Below are 26,348 nucleotides of genomic sequence, written 5' to 3' on the forward strand. Positions count from 1 at the left end.
AATCCACTAAAATGCTCTGAAAGACTTAAGAACAGCTTTGCTAATTTTCCAAGAGGGAAAAAGAAGTTGTTCTTCAGTGATAGTTTTGTTGGTTATTTCCTGCTGAGAGCTAGCAACTGCCTCTATCTTAAGTAGAGCCTTAATGCAATGCAATTAATCAGGTTATGAATATACCTTTTCTTTGTAAGCATACAGACTCAGCCTCGCTGCGGCTCTTCAAATCACTCTGAAGCACGATTGCCATGAAAAGCTTGGGAAGGATTTGCACTTAATCACTTCTTTTAATTAAAATCTTGTCCTCTTCCATCAGATTCTGTGAGGGACCAATAAATCATAGCTTTGTGATATTAAAAAGGGGTCTTTTGCTGTGTTTGTTTTACAGCTGGCTAGTAGTGACTTCATCCAAAATATTATTCAGTGCTTTGGATTAAAGCCTCTGAATTTGCCTACTCTGTTTTGTTTGGTTCACAGATTGTTTGAATGTCTCTTAATTTGTGTTGTCCAGCTGTAGCATGTTATTCTCCATTGCTATAAAGTTTCCTTGTTAACAAATAGCAGTGTTCTTACTACATTATCCTGCATAGCTCTTACACAGCAGCGGTTTTAAAGAAAGGCTGCTTCTGTGAGACTGCTTTACAAGTCTTCCAAGCAGGTACTGGAAGACAGTAAACAACAGTATCCACTGCTGTTTCAGAAACTTGCTTTTTTTTTTTTTTTTTTTTAACTCATTCCACCTGCACTGTTTAAAATAAATGAGTGTTGTATAACAGCCTCTAGTAGACCTTTGTCCTCTTGCACAGACCTACTGATGTCAGTGAAGCTCTAAATATGTACAGGAGAGCAGCAAGCTGTTGATACTTCTTCCTTAAAAAATCAACAGCAGCACAAATACTAAATATAAATTAAAACAAATAAACAAAAGCCATGAATTCTGCTTTCCTTATGTAAATCAAGCAGTAGTTCTGCTTGAGGAGTGGTTGCCACCACTGGTAACAAAGAGCAGCCAGTCCAAAATAAGATTGTTTTTAAAAAAAGGCAATAGGATGGTGATTAGGGGACTGATAATTCACATGCGAAGTTACGCACTGCTGTTGTAAATGCTTTAAATACTAATATGTATTGAATAATACTTGATTAATCATATTTACACATTATTTGAAGAAGTCTTCTGCTTTCTCAAAGCATTTCAGTAGTGGTTGGGGTTAAAATTTTATAGGACTGGCTTTTGATGTCAACAGGAGAAATATATGAGAAGTGTAAGAGGGATAGCAAGTTTTGCTGTAAGCAAATTGGTTTAAAATAAATGTATAAAAAGCTTAACTTGACTCATTTAATCTCTTTGTGGTGAGTTAAGAGTATCCATGCAGCTACCTCAGCAAAACAGATGGGAGGGGGTTTTTAAGCTGATACTATAATAATCCACTTCACGTGTATTTTGTGCCAAAGCCCTCAGACGGCTTCAGCAAAAATACTTGTACATCAATTGTGTTTGGCCTGAGAACTGTCATAAGAAACCGAGCAAGGTTTCTTCTTTTTCTCAGGGAAGATACTAACACAGAATTATGAACTGCATCCTCCAATAAAAGTTACTAATTACCTGGGAGAAGGTGGTTATTTAAGGCCAAAATTCAGCCTGAGTTAAAGGAATACACCTCCCAGTAACTTCATCTTTCTGATTTCTTTGGGGCTATACTTGTTCCTCAAATGAGTAAGTAACTTAGAAATTCCCTTTGTAAAACAAACAAACAAACAAAAGCTCTGTCTGCATATCAGTGTGGATCAAAACAGCTGTGAACAGACGTTATTCAAACGCTGCTCGCTCCTGGAAAAGTTGGTTAAAATGTGAGGATGTGATTAATGACTTGGTGCAAGTGTTTTCAACTCATATATGCCAGTTTTTAATGACTTAGCAGAATGTGGAATGAGGTTCTTTTTCCCTGTTTTTGTGTTTTAGTGTCTAAAAAAATTTTTGAACTAAAAAAAAAATGCCTTAAATTGAACAGTAAAGAGCAGGAAAAAGAACAGTTTACAGTTGTTACAGCAATATCTGATTTGAACCTTCAGAATGTAGTGTGCTTGAAAACGATTTAATATTTGCCTACACAATTAGCTAGAGGAATGCCAAAATGTAATTTGAATTGCAAGGTAATATGTTATTTTAATTTAATCATAACTGCAAGAATAACAAATTCTACTTCTTTGTTTACTGTTAAAATCTGGCTGCCGTGAAACATCTCCACTAAACCCAAACTATACATATCATTATGGTTTTAAAAATATTATTAACAATGATAAAAAGTGATGATTAAAAAGAGAATTAACAAGTTTGCAGAACATGGTAAATGAGCTTGCTGTTGATGCTGGCTTCAGCTGCTGTACGTGAGGAGTACTGTAAGGCTTTATATTAGATGTGAACGTATTTATAATTTACTTAGATTATTTAATGCATTATTTTTTAATACCCAAGAACTAAATACAGCATACTGAAGTCAGTAGAGTTATTAAGATGATAGATAATTTCTATGAATTAGGGATAAAGTTCTTAGAGGTCTCTTTGAAATGAAACAGAAAGCCTCGTTCCTTTCAGCCTAGTAATGCAGCACATGCACCTGTTGCACTCAAGCTTGGCCAACAAGAGAGAATTTAAGCTTGCGTTTAAAGTAAAGCATGTGCTTTAACTGTTGTGCGTCCCTCCCCCCGTCCCCCCTCCCCCCCCAAAAAAAAAATCAGAAAAAAAAAATATCTCTTCAACAATCTTAAAAGCTATTCATTAAAGAAGCATTTTACTCCTTTGCCATGAATCTACTGTGGTATGTATTAATCATACCATTTAAAGAGAGACATCTTTCTAAAAGCGTGTTTCATGTGCGTATTTGTATTAAACAGCAATTGTGACCTTATTCTTGACAAATGTTCTCTCATAATGACTTTCCTTTGTTTTTTTCCTAATCTTTTCAATTAAAAAAGATTGTAGCATCATGTTCCATCCAGTTATAATACAGTTTGCATAATATTAATTGAAAGTAGTTTGAAGTCTGTAAATTATATTCATAAAACAAAAAGCTGACATTTAGTACTGTTTTCCCAAATAAGGGGTGGTGGTGGTGGTGTTTAAGGTGTAAAATATGTTGAAAATGAGGAAAGAGTTAATTGGAGCTTGCAACAATATGGGTATTCCATAGTGCAAGACTGGACACTTTTTTCCTCTCCAGAAATATCATATAACTTACTCATTTTAGAACTTGCATTATGCTGCTAATGCATTTCCTTTATTACAAATATGTATCATTTTTTATAATCTTATAGGGGAGAGGAAGAATGGAAAATATGTAGAGACCTAACTGTAAGCAAACAAAATTGATGCTTTTTGAAGGATAAAGGAAAGGTGGTGGAGTTAATTGCGTACAGTTCCAAGTAGCTTTAGAACTAGCAGGAGGAAATTAGCTGTTGTGTGAAAACAGCATGAAATGTAATTCAGAGCAGCTGTCTAATTTATCAGCAAGAACAAACTGCTCATGTTCTTAAACTGTACTCAATTACTCTATCCAACCTTCTTTGACCTGTTCAGCCTGCTAGTGTTTGCTTAAAAGTGTAAAAAAAAAAAAAAAAAAAGTTTGCCAGATATTTAAAATAAACCAAAAGAATCCCATGAGTTTTCTTTGCAATACACTTCATTAATTTTTGAATTTATATAACTCTGCATTCATAGTTTCTTTGAAAGAGTTATGACATTCTCTGTTTAACATTGTAGAGTCAATAAACATAGTCTTTTGTGACCAATTTTAAAATATTGCAAAAATGATAGCATATAACATCAAGCAAAAACATTCTTTGCTCTCAGAAATTACTGCAAAACCTTGAGATAAAAACAGTACTTTGCAGGCAGTCCGTGGGGAGTGCTGTTTTGCACTGTGGTTGGAGTAGTTCCTCATGCACTGACCACAGCTATGTTAGACTATTTTTCAGAACAACTTTTTTAACACTATTCCCTCTACATTCTCAGTGGGAATTGAACAAAGTGCATAAAACAACTGCAGAACAGATGTTTGATCAGAATAAAACAGGGGAAATTGCCTCTTGTTCCATCACTAGGCACCACTGAAAAGAGCCTGGCTCCATCCCACGTATACCCTTCAGGTATTAATACACATCATTAAGATCCCTGGAGCCTTCTCCTCTCCAGGCTGGACAGTCCCAGCTCTCTCAGCCTTTTCTCACAGGAGGATGATCCAGTCCTTCATCATCTTTGTGGCACTTCATTAGACTCTCTCCAGTATGCCCATGTCTCTCTTGTACTGGGAGACCTGAAACTGGACACATTATTCCAGGTCTACTGTCACCAGTGCTGAGTAGAGGGGAGGATCATTTCATTTGACCTGTGGCCAATATTTTGCCTAGTGCAGTATACCATTAGCCTTCTTTGCTGTAAGGACATGCTGCTGGCTCATGTTCAACTTGGTGTCCACCAACACCCCCAGGTTATTTCCTGCAAAGCTGCTATCCAGTCATTCAGCCCCCAGCGTGTATTGGTGCATGGCATTATTCCCTAGTTGCGGTTATTCACATCATCATTTTTTTTTTTCTTTTTTCTTTTTTTTTTTTTTTTTACAAAGCAAATTTGGAGTATAGTTATGGTTAATACTGTTACTGCAGACAGGAAGAAAATAGTGTGGGGTTGTCATTGTTGTTGTTTTTGTTTTTTTCTCAAGGCGTCAAGCTATTTAGATGATTTAGCAAACCTTGCTTATTATTCTTCTGATTACTTCCATGAAAAAACTTGTGCATCTTTGGTAATGCTAATCACACTGGAGCCTGGTTCTTGACCAAAAAAAGCCTTGCAGATTATGCCATTTTTGCAACTGAAATGTAAAAAGCATCCTGCAGTCCTTTTTTTATAATTTTAGTACTTTCAACTTTTTCCTCTGTGATTCAAAGATCATTTCTTCAATATAGAAAGTGGGTAACAATTCTGTTGAACCAGTGTAGTTCAGGCATAGTTTTATCTGTGCTAGTAATGCAACTTAGACCGCTTTGGACATTTTTGAAACATTTTTAGGGTCTTGGTAAACCAAGTTCCAAATATGTATGTATATATATATATGCAGTGTGTGTGTGTGTGTATATATATATATATATATATATATATATATATACACACATACATACATATGGGTAAGTTCTGCTGTAAGGCAAATAAAAGCGTAGTCTGAGGGTTGTATGTGTGAGGGTTTTTAATTAATTTTATTTTATTTTTTTTTTTAACAAAACAAAACATCTTGGTAATAGGCCTTAAATCTATAATTAAACCGAATGCTACTGAGAGTGTACTGGGAGGTTATGGGAAAAGGTATTGTCAAGTGAGCTAGAGTTTGGATAGCACATTTGTAAGAGCGGTGTAATATCCTTAGGGTTCTGTATAGAATATAGAACCCTAATATAGGATATAGAAAGTACTTTTGGTTTTAAAAACCGGAATGGCATAAAATCAGTATGGTACAGCTGTACAGATGAGAGTGACTGTGTGACGGGCCTCAAAATACCTTGTACACTTGTATACTAATGTATCTGCTACCTCTGGTTTTATCTTTTGAACTTGCACTAAATATCATGCCCACTCTGGTGCATACTGATTGAGAAGAGCACTGAAAAGTATGGGATAGTGTGAGAAGTATCACAGTAAGAAGCACAGGTGTAAAGGAAGACTCAGAGCTGAAGTTTGTAAGATGATGGTGGGGTATGACAGGAATTAGTTAATAGAGCACTTCAGTATAACAGGCAAGGGTATACCAAGATGTACACTGTGTTGGTGTAGGAAAGGTTCCTTTTGTCCCAATTACTGTCATATTCAGTCTCAAAACTTTTTAGTGCCTTCACCTCGCAAAGCTTGAGTCTCATGTCTGTGCTTCTGTGACCTCTCCTGACCCAACTCACGTTCCACTGGTTTCCCAAAGAGTCATCTCTATCAGTGAACATTTTTATATCTGTCTTTCATGCTGGGAACACCCTTCCTTGCCTTAGCTCCCTCCCCGCCCATTTATTTTCCTTTCAAACAAAAGTTCTTGCACGAGGACCCACAACTATCAATTCTAGAGTAATGTGATAAAAGCAATGAAAGAGAAAAACACCATTCATTCTTCTGTGTGTTTGAGTTTATTTGACACAATTACACTGGTTTAAACCTATTTGCTGCTTGATTCTTGTTCACTTTATCCCATAGCATCATTATTTTTCTGAGGTGCAAATGGCATGGATTTTAGCTCAGACAAAGTGTATTCTTTATGTACTGTACCGGTGATGCTGGCAGGCATCAAACAGTTATGAGCCTTACTGGAGGTGGTGGTACTGAGCAAAGATCATCCTTATGTGCTGTCCCCATGTATAAATATGGTGTGTGGGTGGGAGTTTTGAAAGCACGTTTGTATTTTGGCTGGTTAAGGCTTGCTAAAAGTCTGTAGAGTCTATAGAAGGAAAAAGAAAAACACCCAAATCCAAACATTCTGCACTTTAAGACTGCTGTTTGAGATGACTAAGTACCACAAGTGAGCTTGAACAGTTTAGTTCCAAACCTTTCTTACTCGGTTCTTTTTTTCCTTTCAAAATAATAGCCATTTTCTCTTGTGTGCTTTCTAAGTTTTTGTGGGTCTTATGTTCCCTGAGGGTTGTATGACACATTTGAGGGGGCACAAAGCATTTCTTGTGCCTGGATCTTCTGTGCTGTAGGAAGAATTTCTGTGAAGTGAGGAATCTGGGGAAGGGGAGCATGATCAGTGGGAAAACAGGAGAAACCTTCCCCTTGAAAACAGGCAGATGAGTCTGCATTTACTCATCAGTTAATAAGGCATGACTTATACTTTTTAAATAAAGGCATACTGAAAATAATTGTCTTTTTTTTTTTTTTTTTTTTTTTTTTTTTTTTCCCATAACCATTTAGTGATGAGATATGAGCAGTTTAAAGTCAGGAAAGAGTTCTTCCTCTTGCAAATCATTCTCAGGAGCAGAGTTTGAGACAAACCTTGATTGTGAACGTTACCTAACAGTAACAATTGCAACTTGTTTTAGGACAGATTTTAAAACGGTAAGCTAAAATGACTGAGAACAGTTTCAAGTCGTCCTTGAAGAGGTTGTTGGCGAATAGGGAGTGGACTGATGTGAGATCTGTAATAGTTCCCAAGATGCAGAAGAGGAATGTTCAAGGGAATGGGAAGTACCACAGTGGATTGGGAACGGGTAGTAAATTACAGATGAGAGGATAAGCTGTCTTTACTGGTACGTGAGGTGAAATTAGCTGTTATGTTAGTTCTATTTCTAAGGTCAGTGTGATGGAGAAGGGTATTTGACTCAGCGTTTTTCAACAAACAGAGTTGGTTCATGGTTAAGTCTTGAACGGTCTGGAAGAAAAAAGCATTTGGTTGTTTTATTCTGACAAAACAAGCTTGAAAGTCTTCCATTTGTTTGGGGTGTAGTATATTTGTGTATAGGATATTAATTGTAGTCAAAAAATTGTCACCAGAACTTCTAGTGCCCATTCAGTAAGTTCAATATGTGCCTACATCTGCATGTGTGTGTGGTTGCATTGACCTATGCTGTGAGTTAAATGTTATACCTGCTTCACTATCTTTTTAAGTCAGCTTGTAACTGGAAAGGGGAGTGAGCCCAGGAGCAAATAGATAAGGGTCTGATGTTTTCTTTGGGATCTGGTTGTTATCACACACTGGTTTGAGATTATTTTCCTGCAGCTCCATCGGCTGTAGGCTGAGATTCCCCAGCTAACTTTCACTAGAAAGGATTTGGGAGCCCTTTTATAAACCTGCTGTCTGTATTTGTCTGTTGGCCATAAACTCTGACAAAGGAGGAAATTAGGTAGCTGAGTTTAGTGTTGTTTCCCAGCACAGTGTTTTATTGAGTGGCTTTGTAGTCTGTGCCTTTGTCATTGAGACGTTACACATTGGAAAGGTTTCCCATGCCTGAACTAGGAGCTCTGTGCTATATATAGACCGCTTACGGACTAACGCTAACCATCCAAGTTTCATCTGGGGTAACTGATACGCATTAATTAAGGGAAAATAGACAAGAAATTTCACACATCTTAAAAGATAGGAAGAAAAACTCTAGTTTATTTTAATAACTGTGAAAGCATGCTTATTTATTTTTTAGCTAGGTTTATCAGTAGAAAAGCAATTGTTAGGAAAAAAATCTTTCTTGGCTAGGTCTGTCATGATCTTTTTTTTTGTTTGTTTTTTGTTTGTTTGTTTTTTTTTAATTTATTTTTATAACAAAAAGATTTTTGGTTCCATCGTAAAATTTACCATACTCTTGCTGAGCTAAAGGAAGCAAAAACAGAAATTTCTGTTTGGAAAAGAAAAACCCAGCCTGAATATGGTGACCATTGACAGCACTTACAGATCTTGTTGAGTCATGATGTTTTGGTGTGTTTATGAACAGTAGGATCAACATGCACATCTAAAATAATTTGTGCCTTTGTTTCACGTTCATATAACTTTCTTTGGGCCTTTATAGTTTCAGGGTTGGACTTTTTTTAATGATCAGATGTTTTGTAACTGTGATTTTTAAATGATCTTTTTGTTTTGTAACTGTATATGCTGCTAGCATGATTCAGAGATACTGTGAGGCAGTGGCTTGATCTGCATTTCTCTTCTCTCATGGAAGTTAGATATAATCAAAATTCTTAAATCCAGATCACCTTTTCTTATGTTCTTGTGTGGTATCATTACAGTGAAGCTTCTGTCTTCACTGGAGCCCATAGCTGTTACTTTAAAAACAGTAATAATACAGTATGAATGTGCAAAGAAAGAATAAAAATACACTAACTGTTTATCAAAACATCCTGTCAAAAGGCTGTCCTTTCCTATAATCTTTGAATGCTTTTATTTTTGATATCGAAGTACTTCATTATACAATCACCATCCCTGCTAATGATCCCTCTGTCACTTAAGGGCAAGGATAACAAGGTCACTGGGGAGAATAAAAATTAGAGCAGAAAGAGTTCCGTGTGTGTTGTTTTGCTCATTGAAGTATCTCTCCTTTATAATCTTTATTCTTCATAAATTGTAAATAACATGATTTGACAGAAATATAGATAGCCTTACTCTGCACAGTAATGAATGCTCTAAGAATTGTGATCATTTGGGAAACTGTGCCAAGAAGCAGGGAATTTTGTCTTCAGTCATCCAAAAATGTGCATTATAGAGCTCATCTTTGTCTTTGGCATCTATCAAACAGCTTGCTGGAAGCAGCAGAGGTAGTAAACAAAGCATGTTGGAGGAAAATGGTCCCCCACGGGGAATAATTTAAGGCCATAGTGAAGTGTTGTTTTCAAAAGACATCAAATTACATTTCCATTGTAATATCAGACATATGAAATGCATGTGGGATGAAGAGTTCAGGTTAAAAGGGGCTGTTGTTCCTGCGTTCGCTGAAAAGCTCAACAACTCCCATTTATCTCAGTATCTCACATTCTGGCTCTGTGCTAGCCTGCAGTACATCCGCCAATTTGTTAGAATATTATTTAAGACATGACAATATATATTTTTTTCTTTTTTGAATTTTCTTTTTTAGCTGTCTGACTTATATGTACAAAAGCAGAGTTGAATAAGTAGATACAGTTTTATTATCTTCCAGCTGGGCTGTTTTTATGTTTCCAGCTGTATCCAGTGTGTCCATAATATATTGATAGACAGGACGCAGGGGTCTCTAATAAAGAAGTGGGGAACTGCAACTACAGCTTTTTTTTGCTTTTTTTTTTTAATTTGTTTACTTGACAGAGTTACTTGACTCTTCTGTTTCTTTGTGTAGCTGGAGATTGCATTTGGCCCAGGCAGTGAATTGGTTACCCAAAAACCCAATTTCTGTCCAGAACCCTCATCAAGAATTCTTGCATTCTTGTTAAGTCCAACCCCTCAACAAGTAGTAGGTGTACACAGTTGGAAGGTGGTTTATGAAGAGGATAAGGAGGTGGGTTGTGGGTCACACGTCGCACTTTGTCTGTCAGAATTCCTCTTATGCTCTCCCTTTGTGTCATCTGCTTAGCAAAGGATTAAATTTTAAGGTAGGGAAAAAAAAAGCTGCAGTAAACTGCTTTGAGCTTTACAGAAGTATGAAGGGGTCATTGTTTAGGGAATATTGAAAGGTAAAGTTTAACAAAAGGATTCATGGACTGAACCATTGTTCAAGCTAGAGACCTGTCAGATCTATTACACTTTTAACCAGAATTCTAACATTTCTTCATGTTAGTAAACTAATTTCCAGTATTTCCAGTTAATGTATCAGAACCTTCCAAATAGCAAACTACTGAAAACCACTCACTTACGTATCTTTTATTTTTGGCTTTATCTGGATAGTCTTTTTACTAGGATAATAATATTTAATATTATTTACTGGGGGGTTAATTTGGCTACTAGAATGTGTAAAGACCCAGTTCTTTAAGATACATTATCCGCCCTGCAATCTCTCAGGACATTAATCTGCTTTTGCTCTCACTGCTCCTTTCTTCTGGATGCTGAATTCCCACCCACTTCCTATTCCAATTACAGCCCCATTTCAGTGATTTCTTTCCAGGAGCCAAACCTGATTTCCATGGTTCTTGGAGCCTGGCAAGACGGAGTGGGATGGTAGGTGTCAAGGGCTCTGCTCTGGAGGGCTATACCACTGCTCCAGACAGCAGATACTGGGGAGTGGGGCTGTTTTCCTTCTGTCATCTTCTGTGCCGCATAGTTCGATGGGCTGGAGAGTTAATTGTGTGCCAGGGTGTATTAGAGTACCAACCGTGTCTGACCTGGAGCATCAGGGATGCTCCTGCACACCGAGGCGTGAAGTTGTGCATTGTTATGCATTGCTATGTGTTGTTCACTGAGGACATCTCAAAGGTTATCTGAAGTTCATGCACAACTATACCATAGCCCTGCTCGAAACTATTACATGTGTAAAAACTGCTACCTCAGTTGAGTAATCTACTGCTGTTGTGCATTTACCTAATTTAGGGGTGGGGGCTTTTTTTGTTTCTTTTTTTATTTTGGTGGGGTTTGTTTCAAAAACACAGATCAGTTAATGAACTAATACACTACCACCATCATTCCAAAAAAAAAAAAAAAAAAAAAACCTTCACCTACTCTGTTTTGGAAAATCATCATTTTTTATCATTTGTTGTATTCATTTTGTTTATCAGCCTAATTCAGTATGTAAGCATAGCAGCAAGCTTGATGCTTAGTTCACTGCTAACTTGGTAAATGCTCCTTCTTCCACTTAGGTGGCTGGTGTCAGATCTCCCATCAATGTGTGCATCTGAGTTTTCAAGGTGCAGCAAGAAAGTATTATATTAGATCTTTTGAAAAAAACACACCTTAGAGGAGCACTAGCATTTTAGTGTTTTTCAACTTCTAGAGGTCAGAGCACATTATAAGCAATTTTTGTGTTGTCACTCAAGAATGTTTGGGTAATTACTCAGTTCAGATCCACATTATTTTGAAATTCATGGCTTTTAAATTTGAACTGGATATTCAAAAAGTGGAAACGCATTTCAAGTTCCTTCATTTGTGTTTATGATGGTAGCATTTGGTGCCAAATGGGGCATTTTAATCACTTTTTTAATGCTGAAATTACGTGATTTTTTTTTTTTAGCATTCCACATCAGAGAATTAAAGTAATTAGAAGAAAAGATTCATTTGTGTGTCTGTAGAGCTATACTTAACAGTCTAGTGAATTGTCATTTGAATTTCAAAATAGAGACGTGCAGGTTTACGTTAAAAAAAAAAAAAAAAAAAAAAAAAAGCCTCAGCAAGAAATTTTTTGCAGGGCAAGCACCACATGTAGTTTAATGGTATGGTATATGGAGGTGATTTTGGCTTTCTAAGGAATACGGAGTTAGAAGTAAACCTGCATCTGCACTCTGCTGTTTTGTTTTTTTTTTTCATCATTGAAATTACATTGATTTCAAAACTACAGGTGTGAAACTTTTCTCATTAAATTGCCTACTACAGTTGATAGGGCATATCCATCTAAACCATTATCTTTTCTCTGGAAAATTTAAAAAAAAAAAAAAAAAAGTAAAATGTTGCTGATCTGTTTTATCTGTATTGTTATAGCAAAAAAAAAAAAAAAAAAAAAGGATGTAAGAGAAGGCATCCTCCTAAAATATTAAAGATATTGGAATTAGATGCATCTTTTATAAAAGTAGTATTTATAGAGACTGAGAAGAAAGAGCTTTACGTTGTTTGGTATTAGATGGTTCTTATAAGCACATCTAATACAGCTGTTGAATGTAATTGTAGTGTGTGAGAACTCTTGTTTGTATTGATTATTCCAATAAGATCAAAGGTAATACAGCTACATTCAGGAACAAGGGAGCAAAGGTTTTGGGGATAGGATGGGCTTAAAATTCAACATACTGGCTGAGGAGGAAAAGATTGAAGAGACCTTGCAACATTAGAACTGTTTTGCTGAAGCTTTAATTTCTATTTTTGTTGTTGAAGGTGAAACACTTGTGCACACTTCATATCTAGAATTTCTCACTAATTTACCTTCTAATGATCAAAGCAGTCCTGTTTGTTTGCTTTACTATGTGTCAGGAAGAACAGTAGAGAGATGGAGGGAAGGTTGTTTGTACAGTTTTTGCAGTTGGTGTGTAGGGTGAAGTGGTGACCCTTCTGAAAATTAGTTCTGAGCTCCTAGCTTGGGCTGCAGGGTCTCCACAGAGGATCTCCTCAAACTTAGCAAGTTGTTTTGACACTGAGGCAATCCCTAGGATAGGGTTGGTATTGTGCCTTCAAAATTTAGATTTGACAATACATGCTAGTGCCAGTGAAATATACGTCTGATAAATTTTTCACTAGGCATGGGTGACAACTCTGGAAGCAGCGAGACATACAGGAGTCTCCACAAGTTACAGTGGTAAAGGCCCAGGTAGCAAAGTCAGCACTGGTACCAGTAAATGCCATATGCCAACTCAGTGTGTGCTTAATTTGGAGAACTTGACCCAAATTTTGTAACCTTTGTTGTTACTTAGTTAAGGGAGTGTTAAGGGAGCTCCAAAGATGGGAATATATCTGGCTTACTGATTAATCTCAAGGGTGTTTATGCTTCTTAATATATGTATTTTTAAGTTCTTCAAAGAAGTTAATGGCCACCAAGTTTAATCTTATTTAAACTGTTTAACATTTTGCTTCTAGGTACATGTGTTCTCATTTTCCATTTGTATTACTACTGTTTGCCATAGTCAGACTGCCATAAGTAGCACCCAGTGCATCGCAAGTGGTTCCTTTTGCATGCAGCAGTTTCTGTGCTTATTAAAAAAAAAAAAAAAAAAAAAAAGTTTCTTTTCTTTAAATAAAGGATTTGATTTTTTTATTAGACCTAGAGGCTATTAAGTTTTAAATGCCATTTATTTTTCATTAAAAAGGATTTTCTATTTTAAATCCTTGACTTATTTTTATTAGAAAAGTAATATTCAGCTTTTTTTTTTTTTTTAATTTATTGGTGCTTTATCCATCAGCTAAATGCAGAGCTGTAATCCCATATGGCAGAGTATGCCTTGCTGTGTGTGGGGGTGTGTGCACATGTGTATGTACATGGTTATTTTTATGCTTCCATAGTTATTTATTTTTTTTCTTTTTACTTCCCTTGCTTCCTATAAATTTGTCCTAGGACCTTGGTTGAGGATTCATTTATAATCAGATACAAAATGTGAATATAAATACTGTCCTGAAGGGACTAGCGTTGATCTTTCTTTTATTTCAATCTCTCCATAATTAGAAATGCTCTTTGAATGTACTTGATAAAATAAAAGTTTGCGCTTGATATGTTTTCCTCAGTTCATCTACATGTAGTCACAGTGCTACCTCTTGTTTGAAAATCAGGCAGATGAACCATCTGCTGGAGGCATATGAGCATTGTAGATAGGATCAAACCTACAATTTATCAGCCGTACCCTTGTTAAGTGTTGTCATATTAGTAGATAATGATCTCAGTTGTGGCTTTAGGGAGGAAGTGGGAGGTGGCATAAGAAGCCTGAAAGCTGTAAAGCTAAAAGTAACGTGTATTCCCAGTAGATGTCATTGACAGGAAACTTTGATTTGGTTGTAACACAGTGATGGTGGAATAGAATCCAAAGATCTTAACCACAAATGTACACTAAAACAGCAGATTGCAATTTCTGCAACTTCTCTATTTTGAGGAAATTTTATGTCAAGTGCGAGGCTCCCACACAACATCCTAACTTTTGAGTGCTGTGTGAAGTAGACATTCCCTTGCTTGAGAGGGAAAGGGGCTGTAGGCTGCCCTTTTGCTAACATCCAGAGCCCTAAGTGTTGACGTCTGCTTCTTTGAAGATTCACTTGCCATAGCTTGTTGCAAAACTGATAAAGAGATCTTGATGCTGTTTGACAAACTAAGCGTGTTTAACTTAGGCTTATGGCTCAAAGTTTTCATTTTTGCCTGTCACCATCATCAGTATAAGTCCGTGTGTTAAATTTTGATTAACTGTGTCTGTAATTAGTAGATGTTAAAAGCAGTGTTAGAAGCAGTATTATAATCTCCAAAGACATGGCATAGAAGTTATCACAATGGATGCAAATTAGCCTGTGGATTTGCATCTCAACACAAAACTAAGACAAAGGGAGGTTATACAGTCCTGAAATAAACTGAAATCCACAGCAGGTTTTTCACCTGTTGGTATTTCTGACTAATTCAAGCAGGTCTTACTGTACTTACTAGAACTGTAAGAAAATTAAAAAAAAAAAAACTAAAAAACTCTTATGCAAGTTAGATTATGTAATAGTCCTTTTTACCTTTTGTGCATTAATTACAAATTCCAAAATCTTGTAGAGATGTAAGCCTCTGTTGAAAATCTGAAATTATTAGAACTGCAGTTTGGCTTCTTCACTTCTTTCACTGACAGATTGGGCTTGGAAAAGTAGTTTGATCTGTGTATTTCATACTCATATTCTGCATTAAATTTACTGAACTATTGTTGAGTTAAAAACATTTAAGATTTCTTGTTTTGTTTTGATAGTTCACTTTTGTGTACTCTTTTCTCCCTTATGTACAAAATTGTTTGTCCATACTGTTTTCACATGCCCTGGCTACTAGATCTGAGAAAAATACTGTGGTTAAGCAGATTGGTTTCAGTGGCAACTATTGTTGTTTTAAGAAACCAGTTCTGCAAATACTTCTCTGTAAATTTGAAGTTAAAGGTCTGCAAACAAGTTTTTGGCTTAATGCCCTAACTGTGGCAGCTATGGTATCCTTTCCTGGCCAACTGATACTTGGAAGAAAAAACGAAAAAGAAAAAGAAGGAAAAAAAAATAGTTTTGAAGCTGCTAACACACAGAGACTCAGCTCAGCCAGCAGAGGCCTGCTAGGCCTGCTGCTTTGTGGGCAATAGTGGTTTGGGCTTGACCCTGAAAGTAAGCAACTGTTGGATGAAGTTTAAAGGTTGCAGCCTTGAAAATCCTTTTTCCTGTCTTAGCCTTATAGGCCTGATTTTAATCATTGACATAATACTGTGACGTGTCAAACAGAAGTGCTCTCCAAGACAAAGTTTGGATCCCATAGGTTTCTACCTTCCTACCATGTTTAGGAGTTGTTGCTGAGAGAAGGAATTGTATAGGTTAAGAAAAATTGTGTTATAGGAAATTTGGGCAGGAGATTATTTGTCAGCAAGAGAAAGAGAAAAAAAGTATGATGAATGGAATAAAGTATTCTCATCAAACATGGGAACATCTACTGCTATTTATTCTGTAATTTTATTTTTCTTCTGAAAAGGTGCCATTTCATTTCTTTGCACATTTTTGTGTCTGGATACTGTGATGACCTTTTTCCCAGCAATTCAGAAAAGCGAATTTTCAGAGACTTAGTTGAAGACAGGCAGAAATTATTCAGATCTGTGTCATGAATTTCTGGCCTGAACTTCTGTTCCCACACAGAAACCCAGCCATTTCAGATGGACCATGTCTGGTTCTGGCCCAGTAGTTTTCACTGTAGACTGAAGTATACAGCTTAGCTGGGAAGAAAACCCTAGGGAGATAATTTCAGACTCTTAACTTATTCAGTAGAGAACACTGCTTCTCATACAAATTGCTACAAATCTCTGTACTTAGTGAGGCCAACTGTGAAATGAGAATAATAATGCTTATACACCTTTGTAAAGTGATTTCAAATCTACAAATGGAAATTTAAGTTCAAAGCATTATTATTAAACACATTGTCTGGATAGGGTAATGAAGAACAGAGAGACTCAGCTCCTTTTCTTAGCATCTCAGCTCAAAATGTATTAACTCTGGTCAATCTGTATTTTCTGTACCTCTCTGGATCTGATAAACAGCTGATGAAAATTGTATACAGCTTTGCAGTCCTACAGTTTAGTCTGCATAAGTTATATTTTTAGATTTTCAATTATAATTTATTCTAAAAGTTGACCCAAATGTTGCTTAATGTGTAAAACAGTGCTTATCAAGGGGCCTTTAGAACCTTTTTCAGTTTTAAGGTAACTTTTATTTTAAGGGGGTGGCTATAAACTGGCTATTAGCTGACTGGATGTTCTATAAACTGCAGCACTCTGTTTCTTTATCTGCTCTCTATGGAGCAGATGAAGAAAGCCAAAGGTTTCTCCAGGCAATCATATTACAAAAATCATTAGATTAAGAAATAGTAATAAATGTCATACTGCTTTTAATCATCTTTCTGGTTTTAAGCCTTTAGGATTTGCGTTTTCAAGTGTAGCTTCTCAGCTGTAAAAGCCAGAAAATTGCTTTAAATAAATGGAGGTTAGTGGTAAGACTGTATGTGGGACATTTTTAACACAAAAAATGGCAGAAATCCATTGATTTTTAAATCTGCCAAATACTGTGAGATTCAAGCTTTTAAAGCACTGTAAGCAGTTGTCTGTTAAATTTCATTTTTTTGTTGAAAAAACTTGTACCAAGTTTCAAACTATGTTAACTGGCTGTCATGCTCACAAGAATGCTGATTTGACAGAGGTTCTGGTGGAGGACTTAAACACAGTTAAAATTGAAGCAAATATGTAGCTCCTCTAGAATGGGTAAGATTGCTCTAAGGTTTATATCTAAGCCTGTGCTACAGTGTCATTTTGGTGGATTTTTATTTATTTTATTTTTTTTGTTTGTTTATTTTGGAGTGGGCCATTGCTCTCTGGTCCTTTCAGGTTGGGTGGTAGAGTGTTGAATTGTATCCAAGCAAATATCCAAGCAGTTTTCAAAAGGCAACAATTAATTGCTGAACACTTGATACTTCCTTTCTAAATATGTTCTGCTTGAGGCTGTGGGGATGCGTGGACGGCTGTGGATGCTCAATGTCTATGTGACTTTAGAAACAAAATTTTAAAAGCAGCTAGATAAAAATGCAGTTCTGCAGAGTTTTTGAATGATCACAAAATCAGGTGAATTTGGATAGGATAGCAGTATAAGCACTAGAATAAGCATTGAAGGCCACTTTAAATAGTCAAATAAACCAGAAGATGTCAGGATGAAATTATTTTATGGCAGTCTTTATATTCACGGCAGGAGAAGCAATAAAGATATTTACAATATAAAGTTGTGTATAAGGAACCTAAATTAGGTCTCAGAAAGAGATATTGCATATTTAAAAAGAGATGTTCACTAAGGCAGTCATGTTACTTTTCTGCTGTATGGATTTACAGTTCTGAAATGGTTATGCCCCATAACTCTTAATTAAGCTTGACAGTTTTAGTATTGAAATTGAAGGAGCTGGTTGGAAAGACAGTTTGCAAACAAGGGCCTCTCTTAATGGTCCCAGAGCTTGTCTTTGTTTACAGGCTTTACCATATTGTGGAGGAAGGAAGAAAGTAACAGTTATCTTTAATTATACATGATCTGCAGCATGTCAAAACAAGGGACTATAAAAAAGCACAAGTTGCTTATAATAAAAGCAGTTAGCATAGACTGTGTAGTGACTAAACCTACCAGAAGTTATTTAGATGACTGGTATCTTATGGGAAGAGATTACCATACACATTTGGTGAGTCTACTTGTGTAAGTAATCTACTTAAAGGTGTTCTTTGGTGGACCTACTTTCTTGTGAGCCAGAATTCGCACGATACGGTGTCCTATAATGCCAGACTACGAAGTGATCCTAATAATGCTATCAGACCACTTACTTGCAAAGGGCTTTCTCAGTCTTGTTTAAAAGTTAGATGAAGGTTGAACAGTGCTAGCTGTTCTACATCAAGTAATTTTTTTTATACTTCTGGAAGAATCATCAATATTCTGGCAGCATTCTACATCTATTTCTTTATCATCGAGTAATTTTATTCCAAGATGGAGATCTTGGTCATTTCCTGATTCTAGTAAGCCCACCGAAAAGCTTATCAGAGCTCTTCAGTCCATAGAACTTTGGTTTTAGATTTAATTTCTTTTTTCTGCCAGAAGGCAACACAAGAACTCATTACAGAATGAAATCTAAAAAGGAACCTAGTATGGGTTACATAAAAATTCCTTACATGGCTGATAATATAATGCAATTTTCATTACCTTTTTAATCTCTGTTTTAGTTTGAGTTTATTTTTTACATGTAGGTTTACCTATTTGTAAAATAGATAGAAGTATGTCTTAAATGTGTTTTGTTTGTTTTGTTAGGAAAAAAAAAAAAAAAAAGAAGTTATAGAATGTCCTAAAACAGGTAGCAAGGTAGCAGAATTCAGCTGCCCCCATTGGGTAGCAAATTAATTTTCAAAATATTAAAACGAAGCTCATGAAAAAATACATTCTATTAAAAGATAAATGTTTGTGAAGATTGTTGGTAAATTGCAGTCCTTGCCTTTACTTCTTACATCTGTTAGAAGGACTCTCAGGTAGTTGTGGAAGACTTTATGCTCCTCATCACTCTTCACCAGAACCTCTGGGGGACCAAGTGCCCTCCGGGCACCACCACCGTGGCTCAGGTGGACCACCTGAGTTCTGACCACTGCAAAAACACCGTTTGCCTTGTGAATTTTCTGGATGGCACTCCAGATCTTGCATCAGGTCTGCTCCCTTTTAAGTAGAAAATAATTTGCTTTGAGAAAACTGCAAGAGTGAGAAGGGGCTATGGTTATGAGCACTAACGTCCTGGCTGTTATCCAGTCAGAACAGGTTGAATAACCTACTGTAGGTGTTGCAGAACCTACTGTCTCAGTGTGGATTTTCATCAAAGCATACAAGGTGAAATCCTGGGAATTGATAGGAGTTTTCTCAACGGTTTTACCAATAATTCCTGAGGAGTAAATAATTGATGGTTGGAGATCATTTTATAATTTACTTAACTCTTTTAAACTTGGTGAACCTTCTGAATACAGAAAAAAACAACCGATTCCAGAGTCTACATTGGTTTAATGCTTGGTTGAATGGTATGTGCAGTTCAATAAGTACTTGATTAGTACACAAGAGTTCAAGACGGTAAGAGATGCTATATTTCATAGAAATGGCTAAAGGGAAATAAGAAAACACAAGTTCATAAACTTAATCCAAAATAGAGTTTGGCCAGAATTCACTTGTGGTTTGTAATGTGTTTTGTTTTGTTTTTATAAAATCAGGCTGTAAAGCAGAAAGGAACTTTGTTTTTAAGTATTTACTCACTAGATGAGTAGAAATGTAATCATTCTGGGGTTTCATAATGCCTTTTTTTCCTATTTCTGCATTTCTGAGAAAGGGATCTTACTCTCTGAACCCACAACAGTATTCTGGAGTTTAACGCTTCCAGAGTTTAACCTTGGGAATATTGAGCAATTCACACAGGACTTAGAGCCAAAGTGTACTAATCTTGAGTATGGTAGTTAGACTATGTGTGTGAGGCAGAGGGAGAATTTAGTGTATACAAATACTAAAAAATGTGCTAAAAAGAAATCTGGCTTAATTTTTCAATGGGAATACAATGTGGAGAGGGAAGAAAGACATCTAAAATTATACTCTGCTAGATTTAGAAATCTTTTGCTGTGCTGCTATTTCCTTCTTTTGTGACTCCATGTGCTGAATCTTCTGAGGATAGTCAGAGAAGCATTCTTCTCACCTGAAACATAGCTTACAATCCAGAGGTTATGCTTTACTCTGGAAGAAAATCCACATGTCACAAAGGAGACAGTGATAGATATAATGTTCTTTTAATGCCATGATGAAATATTTATTGAAGTATTTACTATGTAATACCATGATCAGTATTTATTTAAGGCATGAAAGGGAGGTTTTGTTAAATAATCTGTGGAGAACAAACCGTATCCAGGTCAGTGAACTGCAGCATTGGGCTTCCACATGCTCTTCCTGTTGAACTATTTTATTAAAATAATTTCAATAATTAACTTTTTTTGCAGTAGGGAGAGAAGGTTCTGCTTCCCTTACAATAACATAATATCTGGTCATGAAAAAGCTGTCCTGACTGACGCGGGATTTGGATGTCAATTCCCTCTGACAGAGGAGGGACCTGAATGTGGGTCATCCGCCTCCTGAGGGACTGCTCCAGCTATTAATCCCTGCTGATAAAAGGTATAGTGCATTCCCAGTTTTAAAAAAAGTAGATGGTTGATGCTGTGAAGCCAGACCTATTAGGTATGCTCTGAGCACAGCTACTTCAAACGTGCCTTTCAAATGAGATCAGTAGAGAAACATGGATAGCAGCGGTGTTTTGAGATCAAAGAAGGTATCCGGTTGTGTCAGCCTCTTAAACTTCAGGTGCATCTTGGTGCAGATAGAAATCAAACCTTTATGTGCCTAGGAAATGTTAATACCAAGAACTGAAGTGTCAGTGAAGTGCTCGTTGGCAGCAGAGTCAGAGCTTCGAGCGCTACGAAGTCAGGTGATATCAATGTGCTCATGTGAATCTTACTCTTTGCTTGGCACTCTAATATGTAAATCATTAGTTATCTATTGAGTTTTGTTGTTCCTATAGAAAATACCTAAAGATATACCTTAGCTAGGTAAGATAAGGTGTTGGTATGCTGTCAGCAAAGTTATACTTCTGAGTGTTTGCTGAGGATCTTGTGCTTTGTACCAACTTACCAAAGGAGACTACTGAATAACAGCATCTGTGTTCTGTGCCTTCTTATTCCTTGGGGTCACCTTACCCTTAGCATGCACATTGAGCTAACAATAGTGGCTGAAGTTCTCGAGACATCCAAGGAGTTTGTATGCCTGGTTTTATCTGTAAAAATAGAGACATTCCATATAACAAGTATTGTAAGTATGGTGTATGCAGACAATGTGATGCTGCGTTTCAAAAGTGCAAGGAGGACATTAAGTTTGGCAGGATTATTGATCAGCTAGAAAGTGAGCAACTGTCTTGGGTTTTCTTATAAGGTCGGAACTTACTGAATAGTAGTAGTAATTCTGGGGGCACTGAAGCAGTTGCTGGTTCTTAGAGTTTATGTAAAGTGAATAAATTTCAATATTTTGTTGAGGGGAAAAATAGTTAAAAGGTAATGTCTTACAATAATGCATGGTTGTTTTTCAGCCTGAAGATAAAATGGAAATTTCATAGATTTTCTCTGCATCTGTTTGCATTTTCACTTAGATGTAGATTTGAACTCCATTCCTCCTAATGGTCAGTGCCTAGAAATTTCAAACAAGAAAGTCAAGTTTACCGTAACACTATCAATATTTTTATAGCAAGCCTGTATGTCTAATTCTTGTCTTTTAAGAGCTTCACATTGTTATCACACTTACAGGGGGTAAAATAGGTACTATCTTGGAAGATGACTGAAATATAAAGGTAAACATCTAATGTTTTCATATATATATATACATATATATACATATACATATATATATATATATATATATATATATATATATATATATATATATATATGTTACTCAACACCATATATATATATATATATGGTGTTGAGTAACCCCAAGGAGGCAGACTCCACAACGTCTCTGGGCAACCTGTGCCAATGCTCACTCACCAGCACAGTAAAGAAGTGTTGTGTTCTAGTTTATGCTCGTGGCCTCTTGTTCTGGCAGCACACACTGTTGTGAAGAGCCTGGCTTAGTCATCTTTGCACCTTCCCTTCAGATTTTTATAGTCATTCATAAGATCCCCCCTGAGTCTTTTCTTCAGGCTGAAAGGTTCCAACTCTATCAGCTTTTCCTCATAGGAGGGTTGCTCCAATCCCTTTGTTATATTGGTAGCCCTCAATTGAACTCTCTTCAGTATGTCCAGGTTTCTCTTGTACTGGGGTGCACACCACTGGACACATTACTCCAGCTGTGGCACCACCTAAGTAGAGGGGAAAGATCACCTCTCTTGACCTGCTGGCAATATATGCATAATGGAGCCAAGAATGCCATTGGCCTTCTTAGTGGCAAGGTTTATCTCTTAAGGTTTATCTGAAATGTGAAAGGTTGTGTCAGATTCTGCAGATTCTTGGGGTCTAGTTTTCCACTTCTGCAGAAAGTTGCCCTGCTATTTTACTCCCTGTTTGTGTCTTCAGCCTTAATTGGCTATTTTTTTCTTACCGAAGGGTAAAATATAATGGATTAATTACCTAGACCTTTATTTGTCTGTTTGTATATCAGAAGTCTCTTTCCTTTGGCTCTTGCTGGGCAATTCAAGTTCAACTGGTAGTCTTGAGAGCTGGAAGAGTATAACTGATAAGATGATCATATTTCAGCTAAAAAATAAAATATTGTTTTTGGATAATTCTGAATGTATTTGTGCTAAGGATGAAACGAAAAACCTATTTGCACAAAGCACAGAATCATGGATGGATAGTAACATCTCTGGAGACTAGCACCAAGAGGGTGTGATAAACCAAGCCAAAGGCGTTGCAGTAGCAAATGGTGTATACGTCAGTGTGTGTCTTCAAGGCCGCCTTAGGGTTTATGTACCTTGCAAATCCTTACATCCCTGAAATGATTGATTATTTTGTTTTGTTTTCAGACAAGAATTGGTACAAGCATTGTTTTAATGGATATAATAGTAAGAAGCATGATTGTTATGATATATATTTAAATACACTGTTCTGAGGATACAGTTCATGTATGATCTTATTCTGAGGTGTTTGACACACAAAGAGTAGAAGTCCCAAGCACTCAGAAATGTAATTGGGAACTAGAGAGTTTGTGTGAAAATGGTGTCCTTTCTCATACTGATCTTATGAAAAATGCAGCACTCATAATCCGCAGAAGACCATCAGCGTTAATTGTCAAGTTTTCATTCCAAAGTGTGGTGGTCTTCTAGGAGCAGCAGTGGTCAATAATGTAGGTGGCTTGTCCCACAGGTATGGCTGTGTTTGTGACTTATTCTGAAGAATTAATTGGTTTGAATTCATCCATGCATATTCTTGTAGAGGGCTCTCTGGAGACTGCCATGTTTTAGCTTTTCAGTAGGACAGTTTGCACAAATCCTTTCTTCCTACTCTTCTTCCTGGAATTTGCCATGAGAATGAAGAGCTGTGAAATATTTAAAAATCAATAGAATTCACATTTTAAAAAGAAAAAAAAACAAACACATTGGAGTGCATTGACAGTGATAACACTGCATTTGCACGAAAAACAGCTGGGTATGCATATTTGATTTATTCATTCAGTAAGTCTTAGAATGTGTTTGTAAGGTCTGTGATCCTTTTGCATAATTTGTTCTGGTTTATTATTGGTGTTGTCACTCTTACTATGAAAATTAAATGGCTTGTTTGGAGGCTGGGGATTCAGCCTGGCAGAATGCAGCTACGGGGTGTTTTGTAAGTAGTAGCTATAATTAACACAATAGTCCAAGCTTAACTGTTTCTCCAAGTTAAAGCTGACATCTACCTTGTTAGCAGGAGCACAGGCAAAGGGACTGGATTTTACTAACTGACTTTGAAGAAGTTTTTCCATTTTAAATGTAGCAGTTCTGCAAGATTTGCTGTGAAACTTCTTTTACGTTAAACATTAACATTTCAGAGTGTTGATTTGGGATGCATAAGTTTGAAATGATCTTTTTTTGATTCCCCAATGTCACAGGCAAGCAGTGGTTTTCCTGGTGAAGAGGAGCACTGGATAAGAGGGAACCTTATTTTCCCACTAAGAGGGAAACTTAGTTCAAGCAACAGAACAACAGAATGAGGAGCATTTTTGTATATTGTGCAGTATTTGTTCAGTACGAAGTGAGTTTTTATTCTGAGAGGTTACATTAAAAGTGTTACTTCAGGTTTTGACATTGTGTTTTTCAAGGAATTTGTAATGCAGATAATAAGAACTTTCGGGTTAAACCCTTCTATAAACTTCCCTCTTCCCCCAGCTAAACCACAAATAGAAGTGTCTAGTTGTCTGTCAAGTGTAACAATCAAAAGTGAGAGTTGAGTGTAAGTATACTGGTGAAAATAAGATTACAGACACGTAATGCTTGTTAAAATTAAGCAAATCTTGTGGCATTAGTCATTTTCATATTATAAAGGCATTATTAAAAAGAAGAAAAAAAAGCAAAACAAAAAACAAACAAACAAAAACCTTGGTAATCCAAAAGCCATGTGGTTATAGGTGCGTTTACAATAGCATTTTATTTTGGATCAAGAATATGCTATTGAAGCAAGCCTTCTGCCTATGTACTATGCTTTGCTTTACATTGCAGAGTGGTTTTTATATATATAAACTAATCTCCCTGTGCATGAAATTAAAAACATGCTTCAGAACTTACTCTCCTACTGCTAATGCATATTTATTATATAGGACCAGACTACCTGAAGTAGTCTTCATCCCTCCTTTCCTTCCAAAACATGTAGTGTGCATATCATACTTTCAGCATCACCAGTTTTGCTCCATAGAACTGATTTTAGTATGCCATGCTACTTCCTTGTATAGTATATATGTAGATAGTGTACAATCATTGAGTTGCTAGCGAAACTCAGTTGATAGAATCAGAATCTTGTCTTGTGAGGCAGAAGTGAGCTCTTGATACTAATTCCCACATCAGCCAATAAACTGTGTATTAGAAACTGGACCTGTATGTCAGGTAGGCAGCTAGAGGGTTGGTAGTTTTTGTTCTTTTAATGCTTTAAAAAAAAAAAAAAAAAAAAAAAGACTTTTCAAGCATCTAATGAACTCATTCTCATGTGATTTTGCTCCTCAGTGTTTTTTTTTGTTTTGTTTTGTTAATAGCCATTTATTTTATTTCCAATGGGGATGTTGTTCCAGTTGAGTAAATTTGTGAAGTGGGTGGTAGCTCCTATTAAAAAGAGGGGGGGGGGGGGGGGGCACGCAAAAATAAAAGCTCTGGAAACAAGAGTTCCTTTAAATAACCCAGCAAGAATGTTTGTAGTTACTAGCAAGTAGTTCTTCCCAGAGTTTCAGTTTTGGAATTAACACTCAGGGATGGGTGCTTCCTTGGCAGAAAATGATGCATATCCCTTGCTGATTCCCCAAACTCTTTTATTTTATTTCTAAAATTCCCAGTTCTCTGTATTTAGGTAACAGCTGGTTATGTGCTGAGCATCTCTTTGCTTTTTCATAAAGGCAAGGTCAAGAAAAAAAGTAGGCAGCACATTGTCATTCATTTAGTGGAAACTTTGCTTCAGTCTTTGGATTATGTAGCCTACTATGACGACAGTAAAAATGCTGATGAATTTCAGCATTTTTCAGTGTTAAAGAAACAGCTAAGTGTGTCTCTAAGACTAATGCAACAGAATGAACAATGTTTTACCAAAAAGCTTTCTGAGGTTGCAGCAAGGAGTTAGAATAATTTTCCTTCTGGTGTATTCAATTCTACCATCAGTTTCTGCCAATGGAGACAGCAGAAGGTACCATTCTAGGGTCCTGTCTCTCTCACAGATGTAAAACCAGAATACTTCGGTTGTAATCAGTGACATTTTTCTACATAAAAAGAAGAATGTGGGTTACTTTAATAGAGTAGTATTCTTTGAATAGTTATGTTTCTAATTTAAGGAATATCAGTATTAAAACCTTTTTTTTTCCTTGTTTGCTAAAATTGCCCACTACAATTTATTCCATTGTATGCTAGTTTCTGCTTGATGTAGTAATGAATACCTTTATAAGCTGATTTCTTAATTGTCCTGAGTTCATGAAATCTGTTTCACCAATAGCAGAAGTTCACATTCCAACCTTTCTTTGACTTAATAACCTTTATGACCACACAGGAGCCAAGTCCTTCAATCAACACAGTATGTGAAGAAAATCTTTAAGTGAAAAACTGATCATTTCTGATTATTTGGTGGACTGCATTTCAATTGAATAGGAGAGTTTAACATATTTTTTTAAAAAAATCAACATAGCAGGTTGCTTCAGTAACTGTGCTTTGCTTATCTGTAGCAATACACTTATGTATCTTTACTGCGGTTCTGCGTGAGCATTATTTTGTTGTGTTTGCTGTTTTCAGGAACTGCTTTTTTAGGTTTT

General features: G+C 36.4%; 1 protein-coding gene across 8 annotated transcripts in view; it reads left to right on the forward strand.

The window, feature by feature from the left end:
- TPK1 (thiamin pyrophosphokinase 1) overlaps window positions 1-26,348 on the forward strand; it is a 308,925-nt gene that overhangs the window by 27,667 nt on the left and 254,910 nt on the right. The gene's annotated exons all lie outside the window — the stretch shown is intronic.

Source organism: Aythya ferina, assembly GCF_964211825.1.
Source record: "Aythya ferina genome assembly, chromosome: 2".
Taxonomy (NCBI): domain Eukaryota; kingdom Metazoa; phylum Chordata; class Aves; order Anseriformes; family Anatidae; genus Aythya; species Aythya ferina.